A 15,229-nucleotide genomic window follows, 5' to 3' on the forward strand; every position below is an offset into this window, starting at 1 on the left:
GACGGTAGACTGCAATGAAGTATTACTTGGTTATGATTTCTTTCTGATTTCTTTTGAGTGAGTCTCATTTCCATTTGGTAGCACATTCACAAAATGCCCAAGGTTATTATTTTTTTTCATTTTCCTTGTGTATATTGACTAGTAATTGTATGTCATACTTTTCCCCCCTGTCACCCTTGCTTGGATTATATCACAGTAGAGCTTAGAAGTCAGTGTTGGTAGCATAGGGCTGTAGCGTGTAGCCCTCTGGCTATCCTAAATTATATATTGACAAAAGTGTCATTGGGTTAATAAAAAGGTAACCTTTTCTGTTACTAGTAGTAGATAGCTTCACAACACCCCGCACAGTGAGGTTTTATGACCCTGATACTCTGTCTGCAAACACACACACACACACACACACACACACACACACACACACACACACACACACACACACACACACACACACACACACGTCATTTAGCGACTTACAGTTAATTCATCTAAAGATAGCTAGGTACGGCAACCCCATATATCAGTCATACAGTAGTAAGTACATTTTCTTCTCAATAAAGTAGCTATCAGCGATGTCAGTGCTAGTAGGGGGGTACATGGGAGAACTTGAACACCAGGCGGGCTGCTGTGTTCTGGATAAGATGCAAGGGTTTGATGGCACAAGCGGCGAACCCAGTCAACAGCAAGTTGCAATAATCCAGATGGGAGATGACAAGTGCCTTGATTAGGACGTACGCCACTACCTGTGTGACGTAGGATCGTACTCTACGGATATAGTAGAACTGAGCCCTGGGGGACACCAGTAGTGAGAGAACATTGTGCAGACACAGATCCTCACCACATCACTTGGTAAGAGCAGCCTGCCAGGTAGCATGCAATCCAAGAGTGTGCAAAGCCTGAAATTCCCAGCCCTGAGAGGGTGGAGAGGAGGATATGATGGTTCATCATCTCGAAGGCAGCGGATAGATCTAGGAGGATGAGAACAGAGGAGAGAGAGTCAGCTTTGGCAGTGCGGAGAGCCTCTATGACACAGAGGAGAGCAGTGTGAGTGACCCGTCTTGAAGCCTGACTGGTTAGTGTCAAGAAAATCATTTTGAGAGAGCTAGCAAGAGAGTTGGTCAGAGACACCATGGTGAAGTGTCTTGGAAAGAAAATAAATAAGGGATACCGGACTGTAGTTTTTGACGTCAGAGGTATAGTGTTGGTTTCCTGTGTTAAAGGTGCCGAGGCCAGTGGTCAGGAATGGGAGAAGGATATGGAGGAGGGAATGGGGTTGAGCAGGCAGGATTTCATCTGGAGAAAGAGGTCAAGGCTTAGTGTAGTTCTGTGTGAGTGGGACAAGTGGACTAAATAGACGGAGTAAATGAGGAGCGGATGTCATCAACATTCTTTTCTAAGTGGTTGACCAAGTCGTTCGCAGAGAAGGGGGGGGGTGGAAGTTTAAGGTGGGAGGAGAAGGTTGAAAATAATTTCCTAGAGGTAGAGGCAGAAGCTTGAAATTGAGAGTGATTGAAAGTGGCTTTAGCCGCGGATACAGAGGAAGAGAAGGTATAGAGGATGGAGTGAAAGGATAATAGGTCCTCCGGAAGTTTAGTTTTCCTCCTTTTTTGCTCAGATGCCCGCAGCCCTGTTCTGTAAGCTCGCAGTGAGTCATTCAGCCACGGAGCAGGAGGGGAGGGCCGAGCTGGCAGGGAGGAAAGGAGACGGTGAGAGTCATAGGATGTGGAAAGCGAGGAGAGTAGGGTCATAGAAGCAGAGTCAGGAGACAGGAGTGAGAAGGATTTAGCAGAAGGGAGAGATGGCAGGATAGAAGAGGAGAGAGTAGAACAGGGTTCCCCAACTGGTGGCCCGCAGGCCAAATCTGTCCCGCCAGCAATATTATTTAGCCCCCCAAACCCCCCACCCCCCCCAAAAAAATTATTAATATTATTGCCATTTAAAAAGCAATATAACAAAAATAAAATCAATAGGAGGTGAACAGCACCTTGTGCTGAAAATATTGTAGTTCATTTCAACAATAATCTTAATTTGACTTTACAAATAAAAAGAAGGTTTAATTGGAGTCTATTTCTTCCAAGCCTAGGGCTATTTAAAATAACTTTGCCTACCTCAGCTAGTTATGAGGCTTAACAGCATCTTTCACAATGAAAAAATGTATGTGGGATGTTTTTTATTAGGCCTATTTACAATTGCAACTGGCCAAAACGGTAACATCCTAAACAAAACAATAATTTAAAGAAAAAGGTTGATGTCTGTATCTGAATGTCTGTATTGGTATAGCCTGCTCTTGTAACAACAGAACACACAGAAAATATTGTCAGCTTGAGACCTAAATATCCCTGGATAAGCACTCAAAATAATGTTTGTATTTACTAATTCAAGTCATATAGGCCACTAAGTTACTTACTCAATGGGAAAAGTTGCATATCCTCTTGGACACGATCTTGTGGATGTCGCGTAAAATGGATGTGATTTTGATGCGCAGGCAGTCCTACTCATTCAAACACTTTTTTTGGTTACTGCAGCATTCCACATGTGTTATTTGATAGTTTTGATGTCTTCACTATTATTCTACAATGTAGAAAATAGTAAAAAATAAAGAAAATCTACTCATTAAAGTGTTTTTCTAAAACTTTTGACTGGTAGTGTATGTGAAAACCAGTTCCAGTCACTGCGTTCATCGAGGAAAATGAGGACACACAGGTGTAGGTCGAACCAAACATTGTTGGCACATAAAATGCAAGTTTCTTTATTGTGCATGCCACACAAAACACACAAGGACTCGGCACCCCTGAGTGCATCCCTGAGATGGCTCGATGTCTGGAATTCAATCAGCTCAGTTTGAATTGGAGCCTCATCCAGCAAGGGTATCGTTTTCTTAGCAAGGGAGGAGAATTCTCCACCTGGGCGGACTGTGAGAGGATCACGTACAAACACAATGATATCCTTGGGCATGCTGTAGTCTTCAAATCTTGTGGAGAAGTTGTCTGGTCCCTCTGCCTGCCGTTCTTCAGTGTGCTGAAGTGCATTAGCCTTCCAGATGACAAGTCCAAATCTAACAACTCAAACTTCCTAGTAAAGGCCTCAAGTTTTTCCACCGTGTCCACCACTGTTTTCTCTCTTCCTTGTAACTGCAGATTTAACCCATTTAAGTGGCAGAATTCATTATGTTATGGTCACTGAGTTTATTATGTACTGATCAGATGTGTTAAACATTTTGTTTAATTTGTAGTGTGGGCAAATTCATTTTGCTAATATTATATACTAATTATGTTCTAGTCCCCCAGCTATTAGCTCGGAAAAGCTAGTTGACGAACGATGGAGTAGAGGGAGACAGAGAGCGAAGATTGCGACCACATAACCTTCTGGGTAGGGTTGGAAGAAAGGGACACAAAAAAGGAAACAAAGTAGTTATTAGAGACCTGGAGGGGGATTGCAGTGAGATCAGTAGGCGAACAGCATCTAGTAAAGTTGAGGTCAAGCGAATTGCATGCCTTGTGAGTGGGGGCGGGGACTGGGAAAGACTGAGGTCAAAAGAACAGGAGGTTTAACTTGTTATGGCTGCAATCCCGATATCGGGATAAGTGTCATCAACCACTGCTGAATAGCATAGCACTACATTCAATAAATATTACTACAAATATTTATATTCATGAAATCACAAGTGCAATATAGGAAAACACAGTTTAGCCTTTTGGTAATCCACCTGTCATGTCAGATTTTGAAATTATGCTTTTCAGTGAAAGCAATCCAAGCGTTTGTGTAAGTTTATCGATCGCACTACAAAACATTAAGTACACTTAGCATCAGGAAGCTTGGTCATGAAAATCAGAAAAGCAATCAAATTAAGCGTTTACCTTTGATGATCTTCGGATGTTTTCACTCACGAGACTCCCAGTTACACAACAAATGTTCCGTTTGTTCCATAAAGATGATTTTTATATCCAAAATACCTCCGTTTGTTTGTCGCGTTATGTTCAGATATCCACAGGAAAGAGCGTTCACGACAACGCAGACGAAAATTCCAAAAAGTTTCCATAATGTCCACAGAAAATGTTTTTTATAATCAAACCTCAGGTTGTTTTTAAAATATATAATCGATAATAGATCAACCGCAAATGTCTTTCATAGTAGGAGAGGGGAAAACAATGGCTGTCCAAATTCTGTTGCGCGAGCAGAACTCATGTGACCACTTGACGCAATGTTATCGTTCTGGCTCATTTTTCAAAATAAAAGCCTGAAACTATGTCTGAAGACTGTTGACACCTTGATGAAGCAATAAGAAAAAGAATATGGTTCATATCCCTTTAAATCCAGCAAAGGGAGGCTATGGAACATGGAGTTTTCAAAATAGAAGCCACTTCCTGTTTTGATTTTCGCCTGCAATATCAGTTCTGTTATACTCACAGACAATATTTTGACAGTTTTGGAAACTTTAGTGTTTTCTATCCAATACGAATAATAATATGCATATATTAGCAACTGAGACTGAGGAGCTGGCCGTTTACAATGGTCACCTTTTCATCCAAGCTACTCAATACTGCCCCTGCAGCCATAAAAAGTTAAAGAAATTAATCGAAGGCAGACGTCGGAAGGTTGAAGTTGCCCAGTACACTGAGTGGTGAGCCACCATCAGGAAATGAACCTATCAAGATGTCAGCCTCATTGAGGAGCTCTCCAAGGGCACCTGGTGGGCGATAGATGACAATGTTAAGCTTGAGTGGACAAGTGACAGTGACAGCATGGAATTAAAATGAGGACATGGACAGGTGAGTGAGGGAATGAGTAGCCCCTGTGACATCACCGTGATGACCAGATGCTCTCAGACTATGAGAGAACACATAGTCAGATGAAGAGAGAGCAGCTGGAGTAGCAGTGTTCTCTGGGGTGATCCATATCTCTGTCAGGGCCAGCATAGGCTGAGATGAACTTGTCGTTCTTGGCTGCAGATTGGCAGTTCCAAATGCTGCCGGCGACCAGGAAGTCCACATGGGTTGTGCGCACAGTTTACACTTAAAAGGTGGGGAGCATCTGTAAAACCTACACTGAGAGGAGCGAACAGGTATAGAAAACACACACATAGTTGACAAAGCTACAATAGAGAAAAATGAGATCATCTGAAAATAACTAGGTAAGATACTCAAGTATGAGACTTCCTCTCTTTCCTTCATCAAGCAACTCCGCAGAACAACTCCGCAGAACCGTCTTTGTTTCAGCGATAAAACCGCTGACAGAGCTGCCGCTGAAAAAAGAGGGGAGACTGAAGTACTAACACCAATTGCTAATTGCCCAACAGAGGTGAAGCCACTCCCCCTCCAGTACAGCCGCGGATTACAAAATAACAACAATCACAAATTGCCCTGCCCCTTAATCCTGGTTGATGTGTCAACAATCAGCTGCAAGTTATGAGCAGTCAGCAGTTCACACACCAAGTAGGCTACTGGGAAGACGGGGCCATCTACTTTAAGTGCTGTCTATCTATCAAAAAGACAGCAACAGATTAAGACAAAAAGTCAAATTATCACTCCTGGAGATAGCAGGAGTCCTCTATCTACAGATTGAAGCACATACACACACATAGGCACACATGCATAAACACACACACATTTGAGCTGATGTGCTGTTTCATACTTTTTCAGTTTACTGTACTTTATTTTATATCTATGGTATGAATATCACTGTCCTACTTAGTGATTTGTTGTCAACAGCAGCCGACCCTTTTCCTAAATCATTATCTCTCTAATGGCATTTCTTTGACTTTTCCTCTCTCTCATATCTACTACCGTACACACACATAGACATGCAATGTCAGGGATTTATCCGCTTGTTTCAGAGAGGTGCTTTTATGCATTTATTTTATTGGATGGATCTAACAACACCTGAATAACTTACACAGTTACTCTTCCTGAATAACTTACACAGTTATTATTCCTGAATAACTTACACAATTACTCTTATATGGGTAGTTTATTTAAAGTATAATAGAATATTGAGCATGTACACCATAAGAAATACCCTGCTGTTGAAAAAAGGTCCCATATTACTGTAATATATCCCAAAAACCAATACCATAGTTGTTTAGGGTCAGGACACTCTTCACAGATCTATGCTGGCATTTCTATTTTTCTGTTGGATTACTAAAGTATATAGAAACCATATTACTTTCCCCCCCAAAGTTTTGTGAGAGTTGCTCTCCTTCCTACAGGCTTCTTTTTCTCTGTTTCGTGCTGTTCCTATTGCTGCTCTACAAGTGAGCGAATGAGTGAGCAAGTGAGCGTGTGAGTGAGCAAGTGAGCGAGTGGGTGAGCAAATGAGCGAGTGCACACAGCTTTCCCATTAATTGTCATTTCATTATCTCAAGGAGAGCTGAGCCGTGACCAAGCTCACGTAGAGCAATTTAGCTCTCCGCCAATCCACGCGGCTGTTTCTAGTCTAGAGGAAGAGAGAAACACTGTGCAGGGGGCAATATAAAGAGTGGTAGGGAGGAAAAGAGATTGAAGGAGAGAAACGAGAGAAAGAGAGAGACTGTTGAGGAGGGAGATATACAGAGAGTGGGAGAGTGAATGAGAGAGAGAAGATGAGTAGGAGAGAGTAGGAGAGCAAGAAAGAGACTGTAGAGGAGAAGGGAAAGATACAGAGAGCGAAAAAGAGAGAGAGAGAGAGACACACACACACACACACACACACACACACACACATACACGCACACACAGAGAGACATACAAATGGCAGAAAGTCAAGGGCACAGTTCCATGAACTCAGTCAAACAGCACCAATGGTCAATTAAAAGGGGATGACATTTTAGTCCATGGCCCACCATGTCAGAAGGCTTTACACTGAAAATAAATTGAATCTATAATCCATTAGCCTCAGGCAGATTACTCCTCTCACATGAAGACTCCTCAAGCTACAACACTGATGTTGTGTCTCAGCCCCATCCATGTCCAACAGCCTGAGATGAACTGTGATTGTTCATTACTGTGTAACGATACTATTATATTATACAGCCTCCATGTCGCTAGTGAAACATAGCTGTTTTATTATGTGTTGAATGATGGTTTAATATAGACTCATTCAAACACACTTCTGTTAGTGTTGCATTTAATTTCAAATGTCTGTCGGCCATTAGATTAAGTTGATTATGGGGAATGTGTTTGTAATGATTTACGAATGAGCAAACTCAATATGCATAATGATTAATTGAAAGGCAATGACTCACTTGATTGGTGGTTACCATAATTACATCATAGGACGTCACAGTCTCTGTTTGAAACCCGTCAGCCGCCTTTGTGGAAATGTATCTCCTCTTGTGATCAATATGACATACTTCCACTATCATGCTAATTCAGATGGTTTGTTTTTGGAGCTCCTGGTGTTATCATATTGCTGGAGACAGGGAGGGAAGGAAGGAAGGAGGAAGGGAAGTTGGGAGCGAGAGAGAGAGAAATGCAGACTATTTTATGCCTGACAGATAGAAGACAGAGAAACACTGAAGACGGGCAGGGGCACACTAGGGTTGGGCGGTGTCCAGATGTTCATATCGTCATACCATCATTCTCTCACCCCGGGATTTATGGCATTACCTGTTTAGTACACAAGGGAGCATCAAAAGCCCACTGGGTGTTTGCATAATGCTAACCAAATTAGCACAAGTAATAGCAAATTTTCATGGAAGCTCCTAGCTACATATGCTAACTAGTGCAAACAATAATAAACTAATTGCATCAACAGGCAATCCAGATCATAAAGTTATAAATATATAGGAAGGAGCTACTGAATGTCATGTTTGGGGAGTTTGGACCTTTACAAGCGAATGTGAACGAGAGACATCGTGCAAATGCTGTACTGGCTCTCCAGTGTGGAGTCTGAAGTGGCTCGGGCAATGGGCCTACCTGCTCTGCTTGGAGAAGAGGGGTAGGAGCAGACTGATGGGCCAAGAACTGAGAGTAGAAAAAACACAAGGAAATAAAGATTGAAGTGGCAGCTGTACAAATAACTCATCCAAATGGCTTTGACTTCTCAAACATGGCAGACAGCTAAAATAATATGATGCTCTGTCACCTTATTAATTCAGCAACTTACTTAGATAGTAAGCTAAACTAGGGTCGTGTTAATGCAGTTTTTCATGCAGTAAAAAATATAAGAAGCATAATAAATATCTTGCTTTGTTTTTTATACACAGATCGAAAACAAATGTGCTTCAGATGAGAATTATTTTTTCCAGTAAAATGCAAAATTATACGAATAAAGCTAAAGATTAGGAAACGTAGCTGGCTTCATACTTTCTATGACATTAGAAACATGATGGCCATGCATCGTTTTTGCTTTTTCATTGTAAGCTTGTTTACTTGTGTGGCTGCTAGCCAAATAGTGTTGCACTTCTGTTGTCAACTGATGAAAATGAAGCAATTTTATGCCGAATGTGTTGCGCTAATGATGATCACTCTATTGAAGAAAAAAAAAACACTGACTTTCAATATAAAATGTGACCCCTGTCAATACACAGCTGTTTACAAACAAACACGTGACTGGCTCAACTGTGCTGGGGAACTAAGTAAGCTTCATAATGTCAAATAATGTGACAGGTGAAATAAGAACACAATCTACTTCATCTCCTAACACACTGCACAAGTTGACTGCAGGTATTTACTTAAAAAATAGCTACAAATATTATAATGTATTGAAAACTTCAAATAAATAGTTTCAGTAGTTTTGGCGGTATTGAAAGACCATCCAGTGGCCATTTCTAAATACCCCGGTATACAGAATAAACAGGAGGCTGAATAAATTTGGCTTGGCTGATAGGACCCTCACAAACTTCTACAGATGCACCATTGTGAGCATCCTGTCGGGCTGTACCGCCGCCTGGAACGGCAACTGCACCTTCCGCAACCGCAAGGCTCTCCAGAGGGTAGTGCGGTCAGCCCAACGCATCACCAGTGGCACACTGCCTACCCTCCAGTACATCTACAGCACACTTTGACCCTGGAAGGCCTTGAAGATCACCAAGGACTTCAACCACCCAAGCAACGGCCTGTTCTCCCCCTACCATCTAGAAGGCGGAGACAGTACAAGTGCATCAATGCTGGGACCGAGAGACTGAAAAAAACGCTTCTACCTTGCCTCCGCCCAGTACCCTGCCCTGAACATTAGTCACTGTCACCAGCCAGCTACCACTCGGTACTCTACCCTGCACCTTGGAGACTGCTGCCCTATGTACATAGTCATTGAACACTGGTCACTTGAATAATGTTTCCATACTGTTTTACCCACTTCATATGTATATACTGTATTCTAGTCAAGGCTCATCCTATATAACTACTGCTGTACACACCTTTTCTATTCATATACTGTCCATAATGCCTATACACACCATCAGGTAATATACACTGTGTACAAAACAAAACATTGACATAAACTGACCGGGTGAATCCAGGTGAGTATGATCCCTTATTGATGTCACTTGTTAAATCCACTTCAATCAGTTTAGAAGAAGGGGAGGAGACAGGTTAAAGAAGGATTTTTAAGCCATGAGACAATTGAGACATGGATTGTGTATGTGTGCCATTCAGAGGGTGAATTTCAGTACCATTGAACGGAGTATGGTAGTAGGTGCCAGGCGCACTGGTTTGAGTGTGTCAAGAACTGCAAAGCGGCTGGGTTTTTCACGCTCAAAAGTTTCCCATGTGTATCAAGAATGGTCCACCATCCAAGGGACATCCAGCCAACTTGACACAACTGTGGGAAGCATTGGAGTCAACATGGGCCAGCATCCCTGTGGAATGCTTTCGAACACCTTGTAGTGTCCATGCCCCAACGAATTGAGGCTGTTCTGAGGGCAAAATTGGGGTGCAACTCAATGTCCGGAACGTGTTCCTACTGTTTTGTACGCTCAGTGTATATATTCCGCCCTCTGACATTGCTTGTTCTAATATGTCTATATTTATGAATTAATACATTTGTATTTTATTTGCATGTATTGTTTTGTATTCTTACGTATTACTGCACTTTTGAAGCTAGGAACATAAGAATTTCACTACACCCGCGATAACATAATACAGTATGTGTACGTGACCAATACAGTTTGATTTGATACAAGGTCAACACACACTAAAACATCCACAGAGTAAATATCTCTGGGCAGACAGACAGTCAACAGACGTATCTATTGGTGCTTTTAGTCTAGAGCAGGAAAGAAGGTGTAGCCGGTCTGTCCTTTATATAGTTATTTGACAACATTCATTTCCCCAGAAGGTCAGTTCTCCACTTGAACAACAATTCAACATCCTCCCCGTCTCTATCCATCCGTGAAAACTTCAGAATTGGAGTTGAAACAAAATTATACTTGGTGCTTTAAAACTTTAGATTATATGATTCTGACTAGGGAAATATGCTCTTTACATATTCATGTAACGTACATCCCATGTGTTTGTCTTCCAAAATAAGCCATTTCATAGACACAGATACATGAGAAACACAGACACAGATACATGAGAAACACAGACACAGATACATGAGAAACAAAGACACAGATACATGAGAAACACAGACACAGATACATGAGAAACACAGACACAGATACATGAGAAACACAGACACAGATACATGAGAAACAAAGACACAGATACATGAGAAACACAGACACAGATACATGATAAACACAGACACAGATACATGAGAAACACAGACACAGATACATGAGAAACACAGACACAGATACATGAGAAACACAGACACAGATACATGAGAAACACAGACAAAGATACATGAGAAACAAAGACTCAGATACATAAGAAACACAGACACAGATACATGAGAAACACAGACACAGATACATGAGAAACACAGACACAGATACATGAGAAACACAGACAAAGATACATGAGAAACACAGACAAAGATACATGAGAAACAAATACACAGATACATAAGAAAAATAGACACAGATACATAAGAAACACAGACACAGATACATAAGAAACACAGACACAGATACATAAGAAACACAGACACAGACACATGAGAAACACAGACACAGATACATGAGAAACACAGACACAGATACATGAGAAACACAGACACAGATACATGAGAAACACAGACACAGATACATGAGAAACACAGACAAAGATACATGAGAAACACAGACACAGATACATGAGAAACACAGACACAGATACATGAGAAACACAGACACAGATACATGAGAAACACAGACACAGATACATGAGAAACACAGACACAGATACATGAGAAACACAGACACAGATACATGAGAAACACAGACACAGATACATGAGAAACATAGACACAGATACATAAGAAACACAGACACAGATACATAAGAAACACAGACACAGATACATAAGAAACACAGACACAGATACATGAGAAACATAGACACAGATACATAAGAAACACAGACACAGATACATAAGAAACACAGACACAGATACATAAGAAACACAGACACAGATACATAAGAAACACAGACACAGATACATAAGAAACACAGACACAGATACATGAGAAACAAAGACACAGATACATGAGAAACACAGACACAGATACATGAGAAACAAAGACACAGATACATAAGAAAAATAGACACAGATACATAAGAAACACAGACACAGATACATAAGAAACACAGACACAGATACATGAGAAACACAGACACAGATACATGAGAAACACAGACACAGATACATAAGAAACACAGACACAGATACATAAGAAACACAGACACAGATACATAAGAAACACAGACACAGATGCATGAGAAACACAGACACATGAGAAACACAGACAGAATACCAGAGTGCAGCTGGGCTAAATGTAGTGGTGCTGTCTGAGATGATGCATGGACAGGGACAGGGACGGGGACAGGGACAGTTAGAGGTTTGTGGTGCTGTCCGAGACAATGCAGGGACAGGGACAGGGAGAGGTTTGTGATGCTGTCTGAGACGATGCAGGGACAGGGAGAGGTTTGTGGTGCTGTCTGAGGCGATGCAGGGACAGGGATGAGGACAGGGAGAGGGAGAGGTTTGTGGTGCTGTCTGAGGCAATGCAGGGACAGGGATGAGGACAGGGAGAGGGAGAGGTTTGTGCTGCTGTCTGAGGCAATGCAGGGACAGGAATGAGGACAGGGAGAGGTTTGTGGTGCTGTCTGAGGCGATGCAGGGACAGGGATGAGGACAGGGAGAGGTTTGTGGTGCTGTCTGAGGCGATGCAGGGACAGGGATGAGGACAGGGAGAGGGAGAGGTTTGTGGTGCTGTCTGAGGCGATGCAGGGACAGGGATGAGGACAGGGAGAGGTTTGTGGTGCTGTCTGAGGCAATGCAGGGACAGGGATGAGGACAGGGAGAGGTTTGTGCTGCTGTCTGAGGCAATGCAGGGACAGGGATGAGGACAGGGAGAGGGAGAGGTTTGTGGTGCTGTCTGAGGCAATGCAGGGACAGGGATGAGGACAGGAAGAGGTTTGTGCTGCTGTCTGAGGTGATACAGGGATGAGGACAGGGAGAGGTTTGTGGTGCTGTCTGAGGCGATGCAGGGACAGGGATGAGGACAGGGAGAGGGAGAGGTTTGTGGTGCTGTCTGAGATGATGCAGGGACAGGGGTGAGGAAAGGGAGAGGTTTGTGCTGCTGTCTGAGGCGATGCAGGGACAGGGATGAGGACAGGGAGAGGTTTGTGCTGCTGTCTGAGGCGATGCAGGGACAGGGATGAGGACAGGGAGAGGTTTGTGGTGCTGTCTGAGGCGATGCAGGGACAGGGATGAGGACAGGGAGAGGTTTGTGGTGCTGTCTGAGGCGATGCAGGGACAGGGATGAGAACAGGGGGTAGGTTTGTGGTGCTGTCTGAGGCGATGCATGGACAGGGATGAGAACAGGGGGTAGGTTTGTGGTGCTGTCTGTGGCAATGCAGGGACAGGGATGAGGACAGGGAGAGGGAGAGGTTTGTGGTGCTGTCTGAGGCGATGCAGGGACAGGGATGAGGACAGGGAGAGGTTTATGGTGCTGTCTGAGGCAATGCAGGGACCGGGATGAGGACAGGGAGAGGTTTGTGGTGCTGTCTGAGGCAATGCAGGGACAGGGATGAGGACAGGGAGAGGTTTGTGGTGCTGTCTGAGGCGATGCAGGGACAGGGGTGAGGACAGGGAGAGGTTTGTGCTGCTGTCTGAGATGATGCAGGGACAGGGATGAGGAAAGGGAGAGGTTTGTGCTGCTGTCTGAGGCGATGCAGGGACAGGGATGAGGACAGGGGTAGGTTTGTGGTGCTATCTGAGGCGATGCATGGGCAGGGACAGGGACGGGGACAGGGACAGTTAGAGGTTTGTGGTGCTGTCCGAGACAATGCAGGGACAGGGACAGGGAGAGGTTTGTGCTGCTTTCTGAGACGATGCAGGGACAGGGATGAGGACAGGGAGAGGGAGAGGTTTGTGGTGCTGTCTGAGGCAATGCAGGGACAGGGATGAGGACAGGGAGAGGGAGAGGTTTGTGCTGCTGTCTGAGGCAATGCAGGGACAGGAATGAGGACAGGGAGAGGTTTGTGGTGCTGTCTGAGGCGATGCAGGGACAGGGATGAGGACAGGGAGAGGTTTGTGGTGCTGTCTGAGGCGATGCAGGGACAGGGATGAGGACAGGGAGAGGGAGAGGTTTGTGGTGCTGTCTGAGGCGATGCAGGGACAGGGATGAGGACAGGGAGAGGTTTGTGGTGCTGTCTGAGGCAATGCAGGGACAGGGATGAGGACAGGGAGAGGTTTGTGCTGCTGTCTGAGGCAATGCAGGGACAGGGATGAGGACAGGGAGAGGGAGAGGTTTGTGGTGCTGTCTGAGGCAATGCAGGGACAGGGATGAGGACAGGAAGAGGTTTGTGCTGCTGTCTGAGGTGATACAGGGATGAGGACAGGGAGAGGTTTGTGGTGCTGTCTGAGGCGATGCAGGGACAGGGATGAGGACAGGGAGAGGTTTGTGGTGCTGTCTGAGATGATGCAGGGACAGGGGTGAGGACAGGGAGAGGTTTGTGCTGCTGTCTGAGGCGATGCAGGGACAGGGATGAGGACAGGGAGAGGTTTGTGCTGCTGTCTGAGGCGATGCAGGGACAGGGATGAGGACAGGGAGAGGTTTGTGGTGCTGTCTGAGGCGATGCAGGGACAGGGATGAGGACAGGGAGAGGTTTGTGGTGCTGTCTGAGGCGATGCAGGGACAGGGATGAGAACAGGGGGTAGGTTTGTGGTGCTGTCTGAGGCGATGCATGGACAGGGATGAGAACAGGGGGTAGGTTTGTGGTGCTGTCTGAGGCGATGCATGGACAGGGACAGGGACGGGGACAGGGACAGTTAGAGGTTTGTGGTGCTGTCCGAGACAATGCAGGGACAGGGACAGGGAGAGGTTTGTGCTGCTGTCTGAGACGATGCAGGGACAGGGAGAGGTTTGTGGTTCTGTCTGAGGCGATGCAGGGACAGGGATGAGGGCAGGGAGAGGTTTGTGGTGCTGTCTGTGGCAATGCAGGGACAGGGATGAGGACAGGGAGAGGGAGAGGTTTGTGGTGCTGTCTGAGGCGATGCAGGGACAGGGATGAGGACAGGGAGAGGTTCATGGTGCTGTCTGAGGCAATGCAGGGACCGGGATGAGGACAGGGAGAGGTTTGTGGTGCTGTCTGAGGCAATGCAGGGACAGGGATGAGGACAGGGAGAGGTTTGTGGTGCTGTCTGAGGCGATGCAGGGACAGGGGTGAGGACAGGGAGAGGTTTGTGCTGCTGTCTGAGATGATGCAGGGACAGGGATGAGGAAAGGGAGAGGTTTGTGCTGCTGTCTGAGGCGATGCAGGGACAGGGATGAGGACAGGGGTAGGTTTGTGGTGCTGTCTGAGGCGATGCATGGGCAGGGACAGGGACGGGGACAGGGACAGTTAGAGGTTTGTGGTGCTGTCCGAGACAATGCAGGGACAGGGACAGGGAGAGGTTTGTGCTGCTTTCTGAGACGATGCAGGGACAGGGAGAGGTTGGTGGTGCTGTCTTAGGCGATGCAGGGACAGGGATGAGGACAGGGAGAGGTTTGTGGTGCTGTCTGAGGCAATGCAGGGACAGGGATGAGGAAAGGGAGAGGGAGAGGTTTGTGGTGCTGTCTGAGGCGATGCAGGGACAGGGATGAGGACAGGGAGAGGTTTGTGGTGCTGTCTGAGGCAATGCAGGGACAGGGAGAGGTTTGTGCTGCTGTCTGAGGCGATGCA

At 45.1% G+C, this 15,229-nt stretch overlaps 1 protein-coding gene across 2 annotated transcripts in view; it reads left to right on the forward strand.

The window, feature by feature from the left end:
• tsnare1 (T-SNARE Domain Containing 1) overlaps positions 1-15,229 on the forward strand; it is a 188,419-nt gene that overhangs the window by 124,044 nt on the left and 49,146 nt on the right. The window lies entirely within an intron of this gene.

The sequence above is a fragment of the Oncorhynchus mykiss genome, chromosome 2 (genome assembly GCF_057628025.1).
Source record: "Oncorhynchus mykiss isolate SJ-2025 chromosome 2, ASM5762802v1, whole genome shotgun sequence".
NCBI lineage: Eukaryota > Metazoa > Chordata > Actinopteri > Salmoniformes > Salmonidae > Oncorhynchus > Oncorhynchus mykiss.